The sequence below is a fragment of the Carex rostrata genome, chromosome 6 (assembly GCF_964058835.1).
Source record: "Carex rostrata chromosome 6, lpCarRost1.2, whole genome shotgun sequence".
In the NCBI taxonomy this organism is placed as follows: Eukaryota; Viridiplantae; Streptophyta; class Magnoliopsida; order Poales; family Cyperaceae; genus Carex; species Carex rostrata.
The window spans coordinates 4017670-4034359 of NC_135923.1; the positions used below are offsets into that span (position 1 = coordinate 4017670).

Genomic DNA, 16690 nt, shown 5'->3' on the forward strand with positions numbered 1-16690 from the left:
AATTTGCGACTCTCCACGAATGATGCCGTATATTAAATTGGCGGTCCTGATATTTTTAAAATTCCATATAAAATATAATTTTTGACTGGATTTGTTTCCACCATGCACTAAAAATGTCGGTTACATTGTGATGTGGAAATGATGATTTTAAATTTCTCTTATTTTTGCAAAATTTTATTAAGTTTAAATGAAAGATAAGGGACTGGAGTCTTATTATCCCTCAGATAAAAAAAAATAATTCAAGTGAATATCGCTTTTCGTAGTACATTTAATTAACAAATTTTAATAACAATATTTAATTTTTTTTTAAGGATGTTTCATATTATTTAAATATGACATGCATTAAGGGTTGGAGTCGGATTGAATTTTGTTTAATTTTAATCAGTAATTTAAAATCCTTAATGACATATGTTCCATAACACGATACGGGATGTTCTACATCCCGTATTTGTAAAAATATACTGATTTAAAGGAGAAGCAAGGATGGCACATAGCATGATGTTATTTCATATAGAGAGAGAGAGTTGGGTTACGGTGAGTTGCGAAGTAAAACGCGTTTCTACTTCACGCTGTATTTTTATTTTGAAAGTTCAAATGACCGATTCGAACAGTTAGATGTGATCTCCATATTAAAATGTGCTTGGAGACCAAATTTTACATTTTTTGGAATTTTTTTACTATTTATTAAGCAATTTTGAAAATTGCTGTTTTGCTGTAAACAGTAAAAATTTCTGGACCATCGGATCAGCGATTTTCAAAATTGCTTAATAAATAGTAAAAAAATTTCAAAAAATGTAAAATTTGGTCTCCAAGCACATTTCAATATGGAGATCATGTTGAGTGGTTCAGATCGATTGTTTGGATTTTCAAATCACAAAACATGAGTGTGAAGTAAATAGTCGCTTTACTTCGCAACTCACCGTAGCCCAACTCTATATATATATATAGAGAGAGAGATAGAGAGGGACTAATGTGCATTTGAATGTATATGGGCCGAAATACGTACGGTCCAAATTTGACTTTTCAAAATCCAAACGGTCAATCCGAACCATTCATTTTGTTCTCCATATTAATATGTGCTTAGAAACCTGATTTTACATTTTTCTGATTTTTTTTACTATTTATTAAAGTATTTTACAAAATTGTTGATCCAACGGTGGCTGCACAAAATAGTAAAATCAGCAGCCACCGTTGGATAAACAATTTTGTAAAATACTTGATAAATAGTAAAAAAAATTCAGAAAAATATAAAATTTGGTCTCCAAACACATATTAATATGGAGAACAAGATGAACGGTTCGGATCGACTGTTTGGATTTTGAAAAGTTAAATTTGAACCGTGTGTATTTCAGACCATATACATTCGAATGCACATTAGTCTCTATATATATATACTATCACATGTTATGTCATGCTAAGATGAATATTATTATAATATTGTTTAGCATGCGTCTTACCCTGTGATACGGACCAAGTCCCGGAGGACGAGACCGTAATGTCTCTGTGGCTCGACTCGTCCCAACCTCGGAGGTCTGGTTCGAGTCTCGCCGCCTTGATACGGACCAAGTCCCGGAGGACAAGACCGTAATGTCTCTGTGGCTCGACTCGTCCCAACCTCGGAGGTCTGGTTCGAGTCTCGCCGCCGTAACTTAAGGGAATTGTAAAGGTATTCTTACTCTAACCTGTTGGTACCTTTTTCTGTTAATAGTGTTCAGCCCCTAATTCCTCGGGATCTAGGACTTATATAGGTTATTCTTCTGACAATCATTCCGCGTTGTCAGGATTGTCAGAGTCCGCATATTGCCCTTCGTGGCGCTCCTGCGAACTCTCATAGGCTGGCCCAGCCGAGGAGGCCTTTCGACTGGGTCGGTTTTGGGCTCGTCTTGCTTCGTCCGAGATCGCCCTGGATAGGCCTCGGGCCTTGGTTATGCCGGGTTGGCTTGATTGGGGATGAGGGTCTTATTTTTAGTCCCGGCCTGGCCCATTTCGGGATTCGAGACCGGGTTATTCATGACCCAAATCCATTCTTCTAAGGCCTTGTTTACATGGGCCTATCACCCTGAAATGCGGAGCACCGTATTTTTTTTTTGTAAAAGAGGTATGATATGCCCATTTGCATTAGCAAAAGGAGAGTTTAATTGCACATCACCAGCATAAAAAAGATGAGACAAACTACCCCTTTGATCCAGGTGAAAGACCTCAGCATAGCAACGGTTCCGATTCATCATTTGAAACCGATTTGATGAGTTTTGGAGTTAAGCTCACCAAACACTTTGGTGAGCTTAAGAACACCCTAGTTCTACTTCTATTATTATAACATGACACTACGCTTAACAATACACATGCACTTTACATGTGTAAGTAACACATTTATTTAATAAAAAAAAATCGAGAATTAAACATTTTTCAAATACTAATAATATATTATTTGAAAGACATGAAACATTCCAACATAAAATCATTAAAGTTAGTATGTATAATAACTTAATTTAATATATGAACATGCTGTACTAATTGAAAAAAAATACATCAGTAAGTAAGAAAAATATATGATATATTAATAATACAGGAATTAATCAATTTATCCAAAATAAATAAGAAGAAAAAACATATATAAAAAAATTAGATGTATAGTCAAGCACAAATAAAACTGCAATACATGTTTATGAAACTTATTATCGCACAGTCACAAAGAAGAAAAAAAAAAGCAATGTAAAAATAAATAATCACTGTAATAAACAAAAATAAATGGGAATAAACGAAAATAAATGGACAATCAAACAATAATAAACATAATAATTGGAAATAATCGAGAATAATCAGTTGATTAATTGGAAAAATTCACTAATAAACCTCCGATAAGTGTATTCATAACGGTTTGACTGTCATTAACAATTAAACAAGCATATAATCGGTCGTTAAGACCTTTTTTACAATACTGATATATATAAAAAGTTCAAAATTTTCTTTTACCTCGGACCCCAAAATCTTCATAACTAACCCTGCTTATTTGACCTATATATTCAAGTTTCTGAATTTTTTTCCATCAAAGGGAAGCTTTAATCACTCGAGGACCTATATAATATTTATCCAGAACCAATTGTTTCCAAAGATTATTATAAGCATTGTCCTTGAGCTTCCACCACCATTTCAACAAGGGAGAGGTGTTCATAATCTCTATATCTAGAATCCCTAACCCACTATGTTGTTTAGGTAAACAAGCCCTAAACCAATTAACTAAGTGATAAGATTTCTTATAAGGATTAGCCTCATTCTACAAAAAGGATCTTCTAATTTTATCAATCTGTCTAAGCATCGTAGTAAGAACTCTATAAAGGGAAACTGCATATAAAGGAACTGCAGTTAAAACTGAATTAAATAGTGTGAGTCTACCCTTAGAGATAACACCTTTCCTTTCTAATTTTGTAATTTTTAGCAATTTATCTACTAAAAATCTCCAATCAGCAATTGTGAGTTTGAAATTTAGCAATGGAATCCTAAATACTTTAAAAGAGGGAATTTTCCTACAGTACATTGAAACAACCTAGCTAATTCAGGAGCAGTATCAATATTAATTGGAATGATTTCAATTTTAAAAAGATTAATTCTAATCCCAGAGATTGCTTCTAAGAATAGAATAGTATCGTCAAAGCAAGGTGGGCCCAAACCTTTAATCATTTGTGCCTTTCTAGCTTTATCAAATACGGAGCACCGTATTTGATACGTATCATACGGTGCTGTGCCGTGTCCCGTGTGCAAAGAACTTCAGCTAAAGTGCTGACACTCAATTAATTGTTGATATGCTTTATGATTCGTGCTAGATCATAGAAATTTAACGGATCCGTTGCGCTATTTTCCCTCGCCCTTTCGCTCTCCGGCCTCCTCTCTCCTCTCAATTGCCAATGCTTTATTTTTTTTCTTTTGTCTTTTTGAGGATGAAGCCCTTAGGCGAATATCATTAAAACAATTACAGGTTCATTACATCAAATATCTAAAAGAAAGTAAATTGTTCGTAAGAATAAGCTTTTTTTGTTCTCGTTAAGTAACAGTATAATATGTTAGTCAAAAAATCTCTAATAAAAAAAAAAAAAGGCCCAGCAACCATGCAATAAATCATGCTATTTTACAAGCACGCCCTAGATATATTCACTAATTTTTTTTATCTTTTCCTTGCATACCTAAGGTATAAAAACACTGCAGATTGTAATTTGTCAGAGGAGCACCACCGCGCCGGTGCTGTCCTTGATACGTCGCACCCGGTTTGTCAGCTCAACAAGCGCCGTGTCAACTACATCCCGGAACCCGATATCTGCCCGAGTTGCATTAGGATACGTGTATGTAACTCGCGGTATCATTCCTATGACCACCTCTCTCATTCGTTCGACCTCTTTCTCTGGTATCTGTGACAGCACCTCCTCAATCCGATCAAGCTGATCTGGCCCGATCAAAACCGACCAATCCTCTCTCCTCTCAGGAATGTACCATGTATACTGTTCATAAGCAGTCAAGTCTGAGAAAAAAACAGGCACACAACCAACCAAAATTGAGTCAAAAACCGACCGTCGTGTCATTGTGTCGCCAGGCGGTTGGAGGCAGAAACGGGCCCGCTTCAATGCTCCGAGTATCTCATCTGTGGCATCCCATGCAGATCCCCAATATTTGCACAAGACGAGAATGCAGCTTTCAGTCCTATTGCACTGGTTAATTGCGGCCGACCGATATTTCTCTGAATTATGTCCTTTATTACGGGCTCCACCGACAAAGGAGAACAGGTGTGTTCTCTCCGTTCGGCGCATCTCATCCTGCCACGAGGTGATTTCATCTTTGGACTTTGGGTGGAAATAAGAGGGGTAAGGAATACCGAATTGATTGTCGCCGTGGTATGTGTTGCGTTCATTAATTAGGATGGAGAGATTGGAAAGTTGTGGGAGGTTAAGAAGGTTGTTCGAGCGAGTGGCGTGCGGGTCTGAGTTAGGTCCCCGTAAAAAGTCCCAAGCCATAAGCCCGCTTACTAGAAAATGATCGTGACCGCCATGCCGTTGGAAGGTCGGTAACTTCAAGAGATAATCAAACAAGTTCACCGCCATGGCATCGCGTCGAGTCAGATTATACTCGTAAAAAACCGATTGTGCATATAGTGAAGAATAAAAGGGGATGTAGAACATGAGTGCAGAGGATATGTCATGTGTGCGGCACGGGTGGTTGATAGCTCGGGCATGAAATAACATGTCGGCGTTGAACTGGTACGTGTTGTACCAGCTAGACTTGTTAAACGGTTGCCCCATACCATGGTTGTCAATGTAAGTGCACATGTTCATCCATGGATCTAGGTTGCTGCAGTTACTGAGTAATGCCTTGTTGAACCAGTCGGGTAGGTCGTAGATATAAAATGGTGCAATGTCGGGGTCACATTGTTCCGATAATTGGGTCGCCGGTGATTTGTGGATTTCGAAGAACGCCAAAAAGTTAAGGTTGGAGGTGCAATAAGAGTAGATCAAGTAGGTTGCCCCGAAGAAGAAGAAGAAGAAATATGTGAGAGCTTTTACAATCATGGCTAAGGTTAATTTGGATGTGACATAAGAAGCAAGGTTATATGGCTCTTGCTTTTTAAAGGAAATGTATAAATATATTTCAAAATGGGGAGTCTCAAGACCAGTGTTGTAAAAAACGTCTATTTTGGTAAATTAATCGACTGATTAGTCCTTGACGGTGATTAAATTATCAAAAAAGTTTTTAATTAATTGATCAATTTTTTCTGATTATAATCGATTATTTCTAATTATTTGTCCATCCGACGAACGCATACATCTCAACAGCTAAGTGGTTACTTATGAAGAGAAACATCAAAATTCTCTCTCTTAAATAAGATTAAAAGCTAAGTGGTTACTTAACTGAAGAGAAACATCAAAATTCTCTCTTAAATAAGATTTAAAAAAAGGGGGCTAATTAAAGATGTGGCAGACAGGCACATGATGCTTACATGACGAATGTTGTCTGAGTGCGTTTGATTATTTAGTCTTGAGTGCATTCGTTTGATTATTTAGTCGTGCATGGTAGCCATCATTATTTGCTAGAAACTACTTCATCTTAAAAATGAAAAAAATAAAAAAAGCTCTATTACAGTATACCACCGACAAGTGTCAAAAATTTTTGAAAAATGGTGAGTCTCAAAAGCTAAACAAATTGGAGAAAAAAGAAACAATTTCACTCTTCATGTTTTGTTTATTTATCTTTACTTGCCTAATAAGAAAACACCAAAATTATTTCTCTCAAATAAGGAAAAAAGAAATAAAAATATGATGGCAGACAATCATGCTTACATGAGGAGTCCGCATCGTCTGCATTAACTCAAAAAGACATCTTTTGAGTTAATTAACGCATCTCAGTTGTCTGACTTTAAATAGAGCTAATCCGATCATAATCTATAATTCAGGGAGTTCGCATTGTATGCATTAACTCAAAAGAGCATCTTTTAAGTTAACGTATCTCGATCATCTGATTTTAAACGGAACCAATCCAGACACATCTTATAATTCAAAGGCCCCTTTAATATTAGTGTAAATCTAGTTGCACATATCTTAAAGTGGATCGGACAGTCCAGATGCATTAACTCAAAATTTTCTTTTTTGAGTTAATGCAGAGAATACGAATTATAATTCATAGGCTTTTAATATTAATATAAATCTAGTCCGTACAGATTTTAAAGCGAATCGGACGGTCCAGATGTATTAACTCAAAAAAATATTTTTTTAGGGAATGCAGAGGATACGAATTCGTGGTCAGGGGGTAGACCGTGGAGAGACCAATGCTTAGCTATTATAAAATTCTGAAATTTGGAGATGATACCAATGAATTGAAGTATTGAACAGCTCAAATCTGTTTAGAGGATTTAATACTCGTTGGGAATCTAAAGATGCAGCCTCGTGCTGAGCAGTCCATTTTTTTTTTTCTGTACTATTCTCTGAAAAAATGCATGACTTGGGATATTTTTGTTAGAGAGAGAAGCGCAACCTCACTTCTTCAGTATGTGTTTCTCTCAGTGTAAAATGTAACTACCAAGTTGTTTTTCTTTGCCTAGCAATTTTTTTTTTTTAATTACTGGTATTATTCGGTAAGGTTTCTTAAGTTTCTTTAAGATTAAAGGAATCTTATTTAATTTGTTTAGCCGCTTAATTTTATGAAATACTGGATCCTTTAGTCTCATTTTATCTGAATCTTAATCCTTTGGTCGGGTCTTCAGACACATTTACCCATTTCTTTAGCTTTCTTAGTTATAATCCACAGATTAAGACAACTGAACATCGGTTTCTTATGTTTTATTAAAACTTAATGCTACTGCGGATTAAGAGGTATTGCTGAACAACTCCTAGTAAACATCACAATTGAAATAGAGATATAAAGAAATTATTTTTTTTAAATTGCATAATATTTTTTTTAAATTGCATAATATTTTTTTAGAGAATAAGTTGCATAATAATTTGGTTACTATTAATTTATTTTAATCAACATAAATTAATTTCCAGGGAAAAAAATTCAACAAAAATTGCAAATGAAATTCTGAACTTTTTTGAGTGAAAACTCTGACTTATTATTATAACCTCATTTCGGAAAGCTTGTACAGAAATTCACATGAGTTACACAACTGTCCGTAACGGTTATTTTCAGACAAAAAATCGTACGAATTTTGAAAATTGAATTCAAGTTTCTAATTTTTAGCAGTAATATATATTTCTTTTAATCGAAATAACTAATTTCTACACATCCTGGCTAATACGTAACTATTTTACATTAAAAAAAAAAGTATTTAAAATAAGTGAGGCAAAAGAAATGTAATGTATGCTTGTGTTTGTGTTGTTTTTTTATTTTTTATTTTTCAATTCCATGTTATAAATTCATTATTTATAAAAATAAAAATAAAAAACAATTGGGGCAGGGCAGCTGCCAGCTAGCAACGCTAAAAGAAGAAGCGTCACGTAGAAGCAAACACCAATAAAATACAGCGTGACATGCTTTGAATGATTTGATTCGGATTGGGGAATTAATTAATCATTATAATTAATACAACTTAACAGCTAGATTTAACATGACCAGATCGATCTGGAAGTCGTAAGTTTAATTTGTTCAATTGGATTTTTGTTGTTGTATCTTAATTATGCTTAGAAAATAGACATCGTATTGTCTTCATGAAAATTATCTCATATAATTAGAATTTTATGTTATGCTTAGAAAATAGACATTGTATTGCCAAAAATTTTATTTATATCATATTCAAAACAAAACAACTCAAATTATGGAGATTTTTAAAAATATCAGGGTTTCCAAGATAATTCGCAGCCCTATTTTTTGGAGAGAGTCCTCAAAAACCTAAATATATTTAATATTACAGTGTATTTTACAATTTTTGGAGGCTGCCAAGTTAATCTGCGGCCCTCCAAAAATAAAGTCGCAGATTAACTTGACTGCTTACATCTCTCTTCGTCTCTCAGTTCTTTTTCTCTCTTAAAAAGAAGGGTGTTCATTTTCTTTGAGAAAAGGAGAGGATGTGAATCCTCTGAGAGGATACTCACTTGTATGATCGTTGGTTCTATCATCACAACTTCGAATAAGCATGTTTTTCGTATGGATAGGGTTTGTCCAAAATGTAGATAAAATCGGATCCAAACCGTCCGATTGGTGCCAAATTTCATACAAACAGTTTATATATATGGGACTGTTTAAATTTTACCAAGTTGTAAATTATTTATATGATGCATATCAAATGATTAGAGTATAAAATTAATAGTGTATTTTAACTCTACTCACAAATTATTGGTTTTGTGCTCTACAGTCTTATTTTTACTTTCAAAGTCTGAACAGTCAATCTGAACTGCTTAACATGATCTTCATATTAAAATGTGATTGGAGACCAAATTTTATATTAATTGGAATTTTTTTACTATTTGTTTTAAATAGGTACAAATTTACCAATTCCAGATTATTTTGGACTACCCAAAATAACGATTTTTTACCAATAAAAATAGTAAAAAAAAAATTTAAAAATATAAAATTTGATCTCTATGTACATTTTAATATGGAGATCATGATAAACAGTTCGAATTGACTGTTCGTACTTTAAAACCAATGATAAAGATATGCATCAATTAGAGCACAAAATCAATGTTAAAATTTTAATCTTACTCTTGGACAAAACCCAACTCATTTTCTCATTTTGGGCCTCCAAACAAATTTGAAGTCTAATTAAAAGCTCCGAATCAATTCTTGCGAAATTTTTATCCCTTACAATACTAAATTACCAGTATAGTACTGCACAGGTAAACCACCAACATAAAATTTTCCTCTTTTTTTTTTTTTAAATAGTAGGCAATCACCTAATAATATCATTGACTAAAGTAAAGTACATAAGATTTAAAAAAGTTAAAGTTGGAAAAAAAAAAAAAACTCAAAAGGTGAAAGGGTGTATTGTTATGTAAATTGCATGTTCTATAGAAATGTGACATCCCTTTTGCCAACAGACAAAATTATTCTGGTACAGGTGTTCACTATGCATCCAAAACCTACATCCCTGTTCTAGTCTATTGAAGAACTGTGATCCATTGCCGTATTTGGATCGCAGCTATATTTATAAGAACTGTCACAATTTCAATCTCACAAGAGAAAATTCTCTTGTTTCTTTCACGCTACAAGGTCCATGTTCCAGCCATCCAAATCATCTCTTGTAATCGCCTCCCCCCGTCCCCGTTCATGAAATTACAGTTGTTATGAAAGATGTTTAGTTTCTCTAACTTAGGATTTATTTCCGTTAGACGTCATGAGCGCCGTTGATATGTGCGAATCTTACAGCATGTCAGAGGGACATGATAGTAATGTACAGATTGCTCTGTGCAATGCATTGCATACAAGCCTTCCTCTATATAGTGGAGCTGGGGTACTTGTGTTCAGGGGCCAAGTCAGAATTATGTAATATTATTTTATGAGAAACTAGAGACTAGTAGTACAATTTATTTAAAAACAAAACTGAAGAAAGTGATATTTCTTTTTTATAAAAATTCTCTGTTGTATGAGATTTAGATATCTTGATTGGTTTGTAATGTGGCAGTTTATGTATGTGGAATTTTTTTATTATCAAAAGTCTTTGTAAAAATTGACATTTTTAGTAATGAAAACACTTTTATTACAAATTGAAACACTTTTATTACAAATATTATTTCAACATTTACAAGCGAAAAAAAATTCACAATAAAGGAAATAAAGTAATATTATATTGTAGGTAACTTAATATTTATGTTTAGATCTGGACCGTCTGATCAGAATCTGCACGAATATTAAAGGGATCACGTGCATTCCACCTCAGAGGATATGGACCCCTGTCACCTGGCGGCAGGCATGCATGGACTAGATTGAAGCTGGAATACTGAAGAGAATACTGATACTTACCATTAGAGAATGATCTCATATTATTATTATTCCCGGAAAAAAAAAAATCATGGTCATACCATTTTGTCTATATGCTCACGATTTAGTAGTTGATTTTAAATTTATCCTTAAGCAAACTAATAACCAAGTAACTAACACAAACCCAACATGCAGCAAGAACATTTTCATTTTTTAATTCATCAATAATCAAACAAGCCAACTAATACAAGCCCTATATCAGGCCTAATTTCGGAAATCATCTCTAATTACATTACAAGTACAGAATTACAGATTAGCCCTACACTTAATGCCAATAATGATTCAACACCTTTTTCATAAACAAACTTCAAATCAGCTGAATATGAATGTTCTGATTTTTCTGGTATGGCGCAAACTTATTGGAGTGCTTACTGATTCTGATCTCCTTGACTCCTTGTTGCTACTGCATCCATGTTAGTTTTAGCAGTTTATGGTTTCAAAAAATTTGCAAAATTAAGCTACCTATATATAGCAAGTAAAACTTGTGCATCGATCATGCATGCATGTTTATAGAGATATTAAATTTCTTTTTCCCTTTCCTATCACTTCTGACAAACAGCGCTACAGAAAAGTTGCCAAACTGCTACCAGCATCGGTACCATGTTTGATATGTCGTACCCGTTTGGTTAGCTCAACAAGTGCTGTGTCAACTGCATCACGGAAACCGATCTCAGCCCGATTTGCACCAGGGTACACATATGTTACTTGTGGTATCATCCCTATCACCACCTCTCTCATTCTTTGGACCTCTTCCTCTGGTATCTGCGACAACACGTCTTCGATCCGATAGAGATGCTCCGGCCTGATAAAAACCGACCAATCCTCTCTATTCTCAGGGATATACCATTCATACTGTGAGTAAGCCATTAAATCTGTGAAAAATACCGGTATACATCCAGCCAAAATGGAGTCAAAAACTGATCGGCGTGTTGCGGTGTCACCTGGTGGCTGGAGGCAAAAGCGGGCCCGTTTCATTGCGCCGAGTATCTCATCAGCCGCATCCCATGCCGATACCCAATATTTGCAGAAGACAAGCAGGCATTTTTTACTCCGTTTGCACTGGCTAATAACAGTAGACCGGTACATCTCGGCTTTATGTCCCTTTTGGCGGGTCCCACCAACAAAGGAGAAAAGATGAGGTCTCTTTGAGCGACGCACCCCATTTTGCCATGAGATCATCTCTGCTTTGGAGCGCGGGTGAAAATAGGAAGGGTAAGGAATACCGAAATGGTTCTTGTATTTACGGAGTTGTTTGCGCTCGATGATTAGTATTGAGACATTTGAAAGTTTTGGGAGGTTAAGAAGATTATTCGAGCGAAATGCCTTGCCGTCTATTCTATCCGAAGTCCGTACCAAATCTTGCACCATAATTCCGCTCACTAGAAAATGATCATAGCCGCCATGCCGTTGGAAGTTCGGAAAGCTCGAGATATAGTCAACCAAGTCGACCGCCATTGCATCGCGCCGAGTGAAGTTAGTCTCAAGAAAAAACGAAGGTGCGTAGATAGAAGGATAGAATGGGATGTAGAACATAAGTGCAGACGATAGATTATACGTGCGGCACGGGTGATTAACAGCCCGTGCATGGAATATCATGTCAGTGGAGAACTGGTACGTATTGTACCAGCTGGAACACGTGTTGTACCAGCTTGACTTCTTGTAAAGGGGCTGGCCAAGACCTTGTTTTCAATGTAGGGGCACTTGTTCAACCACGGGTCGAGTTTGGTGCAATTGCTAAGCAGTGCCTTGTTGAACCGATCAGGTAGTTCGTATATATAAAACGGCGCAATATCGGGATCGCATCGTGGCGAGCTGATTGGAGGTGGTTTCTGTGTTTCAAATTTGTTGAGAACATCAAGGTTTGAGGGGAAATAAGAGTAGATCAAATAGGTTGCTCCCAAGAAGAAGAAGAAGAAGAAGAAAAATGTGAGAGCTTTTACAATCATGGCTCCGGTTAATTTGGATGTGACATAAGAAGCAAGGATATATGGCCCTTGCTTCTAACCTAAAAAGAAAAGTGGTGAGTCTCAAAGGCTAAACAAATTGGAGAAAATAGAAACAATTTCACTCTTCATTTTTTTGTTTTATTTAATTTGACTAACCTAATAAAAAAAACACCAAAATTATCTCTCAAATAAGAAAAACAAAATCTAAAAATATGATGGCAGCTGACACATCATGCTCACATGACGAACATGTCTGAATTCATTTGATTAGTTGAATTCGTATACTCTGCATTAACTCAAAAAATAATCTTTTGATCAGTTAATGTATCTAGACCATCCGATTTGCTTTAAGATCCGTACGGACTTAATTCACATTAATATTAAATATTCCCTGAATTATAGACTATGATCGGAATGACTCTGTTTCATATCAGACGATCGAGATGCGTTTGAATTCATGTAGACGATGCGGACTCTGATTAGTTAGTCTAATCCTGGTAATTAATTAGGAGAGTTCGGGTCCTCTGCATTACCTCATCATTTGAGTTTGAATCGGAACCGTTCGATCAGGATTCCTACTAATCCGAATCCCTTTAAAATTTATGTCAATATATATGACGAACGGACCAGATTCAAACTTACCATTCAAGGTACCTTAGGTATGAATTCGTAGTCAGGGGCAGAACGTGGAGAGACCAATGCTTAGCTATTATACAATTCTGAAATTTGGTGATGATACCAATGTATTGAACAGCTCAAATCTATTAATTAATTAGAAGATTTAATACTCGTTGTTAATCTAAAGATGCAGCCTCGTGCTGAGGTATCCACATCTGCTGCTTTTCTAAGGGAAAAGCAGGATCCTGCTTGCATACATCTGAACCATTCAAATTTTATCAACGGCTTATATGAATTCTTGTACTATAATAATATTTTTTGAGTGATGCTGTCATGGATCGGAAATTTTTTTAAGATTTTTGTCCGAATTAATCACAGCCGTTAATTTCAAAAGGGTAAAATTGGAATAACATCATATAATAATATATTTCCGTTAATCTTTCTGTTAGATCTCCGTCTCTTCGCTCCCGTCTCTTCCTCACGCAGATCACCCCTCTTTGGCGAATTCGCATGGATTCGCATCTCTGAGATACCTCCCTCCCGTCGTCTCTTCCTCTCGTGGATCGCCCCCTCCCTTGACGAATTCGCATCCTCTGAGATCTTTCCCTCCCTCCCGTAGGTCGGCCCCTTCTTTGCTCTGTATCTGTCCCTCCCGTCGGTCTGAGATATCTCTCCAGTCGCTTTGTAAGTTATCCTCCCTAATTATATTTCTTATTTATTGATTTGTCAGTATAAATTACTTATTTAATTCCATATTGTTGCTTCTTTTAATTTCTGTCTTGTCAAGAAATTGGTATAACAATAATAGTATCTGGTAAGTTGTTAAAAACAATATATTCTGATGCACTCAAGGTGCTCGAAGAAATGACGAATTTATAATCTAATGTGAAACAAAATTCTGATTGCCATCAAGTCGTGTCAGGTTCAACTAGTTCATATCAAATAATTTGCAATAAAAATGTGTTATGGTCACAACATCATGCTGATGCGCTTTAGAAATCATGTCATGTAGAAAATCCATTGCCTTCGCTATTTCAAAAATCTGTTGCCTTCTCAATTTCACCTTTCTTGCACAGCCCATATATAAGTTCCAATCATGTAGAAAATTTCACAATTTCATCATTCTTGCATAATCAGAGTGTTATAAGTCATGTAGAAAATATGTTACCTTCTCAATTTCACCTTTTTCTACACAATTTTTCTATATGGCAATGCATACATTTCTTTTTGTATATCTTTTTTGTTTTCTAATAAATTTGCATTTTTTATAGTTAATCTGCATTTCTTTTTGTATATCTGTTGCCTCCGTCTCTTCCTCAAGTATTTCTTTGAATCACTATCAAGTTTTAAAAAAAAAAAGTATTTATTTGAACTATGCATTTCATTTGTTTGCCATTAATAGATCGTTCTTTGCTTTGATTCTTTATTTACTTTAATTCTTACTTTAGAGAAAATGTGAAAACCGTGATGCATTTCTAACTTTGATTTATAAAAGGCAAAAGAGAACAATCAAAAGACAAGTTCTTTGATGGCCCTTCTAAAAACTAAACTACATGGCCAATTCTTTGATGGCCCTTCTAAATTTTCAATGGAAGGCTGCATATGTCATCTTTCTGGGAGGACACGTAGAGGTAACTTTGAATGAGGAGGGGCATTTTGGGTATTTTTGATAAATTGCAAATGAAGATGAGGGCTGTATTTTGCATTTTGCATGGCTAAACCATTCAGGTTTCATTTAGAAGTTCTGCAAGAACACATGGGAATGCCCCCAACCTTCTGTTATTTATCAATATAGACAACTTTAAGGAATTTAATAAAGTAGTTCCTCTGAACAATTATTATCTGTATGCATGTCAAATTGTAGCATCTTCAGATACAGAGGGTACTGTGAGTCTGAGCATTACTGAAAATCAGTCTTCAGAAAGGCGGGGCAAAAGGAAAAGGGAAAGGAAAATTCATTTTGATGTAAGTGGATGTCTGCTTGTGGCTTTTGTTACTTGGTCTCATTTATCATCCATTTTTCACTAAAAGTGAAAATAGAAGTGAAAATAGAGAAAATTATTGAAAAAATGTTAAACCTCTTTCACTCTTAGTTAGCTGCTTCAGACAATATATACTGTACTTTGTTCTTTCACACTATGTTTGGATGGAGAGTAGAGGATGGGAGGGGAGGTGAAGAATGGAATGGAATGGAATGGAATAGAAAGGAAGATTAACATGTTTAACTTCTTCGTGTTTGGATGATTAATGAGGGAAAATGAATTTAACTTTCATTTCCGTCTTATTTCTTGTTTGGTTAATTAAAATTATAGAAGGTTAATCAAATGATTTAAGTGTATTTGACTATTATACCCTTAAGACTTCTCCACTTATGACTACATCTCTGACCCTCATATTTCTCCTTTCTAATAATGTCTGATTGTATCGGTACCGAACGACGACTCTCTCTAAAAACAAATATATCGGCACCAGCACCTGATGATCATTCCTATAAATCAATAGTCAAGAAAAAATGAAAACAATTATTACCTTGAAGAAAACCATGCGACCAATTCTAAATATATCGTTTAATTTAGATAAGTTGGAAGTCCAGTACCGGTACCAAATTGACAAAAAGAAAAAATACTGACAACATTTAGATGGTGAATGTGTTCAATTGCACCCTTAAATGTGTGTGTATTAAAATTGGCATCATAGTAAAAACTTTAGAAACTGAAACGCACAAACCTGCTTTAATATTCATATCAAAAGGGATTGGCATCTACAAATTTGTTTTTTTTTTTTAAAGAAAGTAACTTATCCTGGTAAAAACTGAAACACACACTCAACACATTTGAGTAGAATAAAATAAAACAGTAAAGAAATTAGTAAATAGAAAACAAAGTAAATAATGTAGAAATAAACAACTAAACTCATTTAAATAAAATTGCTATTATCCCAACATTCCAAGAACCAACATTAAAGCATCATTTTACTAAAAAAACAGATAACAAAATTGATGATCAACTACATCTTACTTAATATTTTACCACTAGTAATATAGTAATCCAATACCCAATGACACATTATAATAGATAACTAACTAGATATCATACTCATGAGTAGTTCCTTGCATTCTTCCAAAGGACAACCAAGTAAAGCTCCAAGCATATCAGGATTTTTAACCAAGAAGAGATATGCTGGTATTTTCTTGTTTGAATCAAGACTTATCTCAACAACATGATTCCATATTTCCTTTTCAGAAATAGGAAGACGCTGGTTAGATTTCACTAGCTCTTCTGTAGATTTCATGATCGCATTAGCAACATTTTCAATTCCTTTTATTATCTCAGTTTGAACCTCTTCTCTTGAAGCTTTGCCCTTCTGCCTCCTCCTTGCTTCAGGAGAATTTATATTTTCCTCACCAACTCCTTCTAGTGTTGCCTCGTTCTGTGCCACCAAGCGATCAATCTCTGATATATTTCCACCCTCGATCTCTTCAGTTTGTGATGCCATTCGCCGCCTCATTTCTGATGGAGTCTCAGCATTATCCCCTGTGGCTCGATCATGTCCATAAAGCTTCACTAACTTGTCGTAATGAAGAATTGGTTTGTTCATCCAATTAGCTGCTTCTGGGTGTGACTGAAGAATAATATGCAGGTTAATATATTAATTGGGTCAAATAATGATTGAGC

General features: G+C 35.1%; 2 pseudogenes across 1 annotated transcript; both read right to left on the minus strand.

Annotated features, from left to right (window-relative positions):
• Positions 1–4159: 4159 nt before the first annotated feature.
• Positions 4160–5563, minus strand: LOC144555901 (putative xyloglucan galactosyltransferase GT17 pseudogene; annotated as a pseudogene). The gene has a single exon (XR_013512152.1). The product of XR_013512152.1 is annotated as a putative xyloglucan galactosyltransferase GT17 pseudogene (transcript).
• Positions 5564–10700: 5137 nt separating this feature from the next.
• On the minus strand, positions 10701–12052 carry LOC144555927 (putative xyloglucan galactosyltransferase GT17 pseudogene; annotated as a pseudogene).
• Positions 12053–16690: the final 4638 nt, after the last annotated feature.